Consider the following 940-nt stretch of genomic DNA (forward strand, 5'->3'; position numbering starts at 1 on the left):
CTCCAAACACATAGCAGAGAACTTCCTTAATCTGATAACAGATATCATCACAACATAAACCACAGCCAGTGTCCTACTTTCTGAAGTCAGCACCAGCGCGGCCCACTCTCACCTGGGCTTTGCCTGGGAGGCCTTAACCAGGGCAGCAAGTCAGGAGCAGAGAAGTCGTAGGGTTGGAAAGGAGGGTGAAGTGTGTGTACAAGACCCAGGGAGAGAAGTTGTAGGGTTGGAAAGGAGGGTGAAGTGTGTGTACAAGACCCAGGGAGAGAAGTCGTAGGGTTGGAAAGGAGGGTGAAGTGTGTGTACAAGACCCAGGGAGAGAAGTCATAGGGTTGGAAAGGAGGGTGAAGTCCTCATCGCTCACAGACAATGCCACTGGGGTTGTAAAAAATCCAGAAGAATCTACACATAAGTTAGTAGAATTCACAAGAAAGTTTAGCACACTTCTGGACACAGTCAATGAATGAAAGTCACTTGTTTTTCTACGTGGAGAATTCTTTTAAATAGCTAGTTATTACAAAGGCAACAAAAATGTTAAGGATCGCCCAGCCCATATGGCTCAGTGGTTGAATATCCACCCATGAACCAGGAGATTGCGGTTTGATTCCCGCTCAGGGCACATGCCCCGGTTGCAGGCTTGATCCCCACTGGGGGGCGGGGGGTAGGGGGGAGTGCGGAAGACATCTGATGGATGATTCTCTCTCATCATTGATGTTTCTATCTCTCTCTTCCACTCCCTTCCTCTCTGAAATCATTTTTTTAAAAATGACTCTTCAGTTTACATGGAAATGCAAACTGACCATCCAGTCAATACAGCAGGACCGGGAGGCCCCACTCGGGTTAGGATGATGGTGGCTGGAGTGTGGATGGAAGGGTGGCAGGGAAAGTCTGAGCCCCTCCAGGGCCAGTCACAGGGGCTTGGGGGCATCCTGCCAGTAGG

The sequence above is a fragment of the Myotis davidii genome, unplaced genomic scaffold (assembly GCF_000327345.1).
Source record: "Myotis davidii unplaced genomic scaffold, ASM32734v1 scaffold72, whole genome shotgun sequence".
NCBI lineage: Eukaryota > Metazoa > Chordata > Mammalia > Chiroptera > Vespertilionidae > Myotis > Myotis davidii.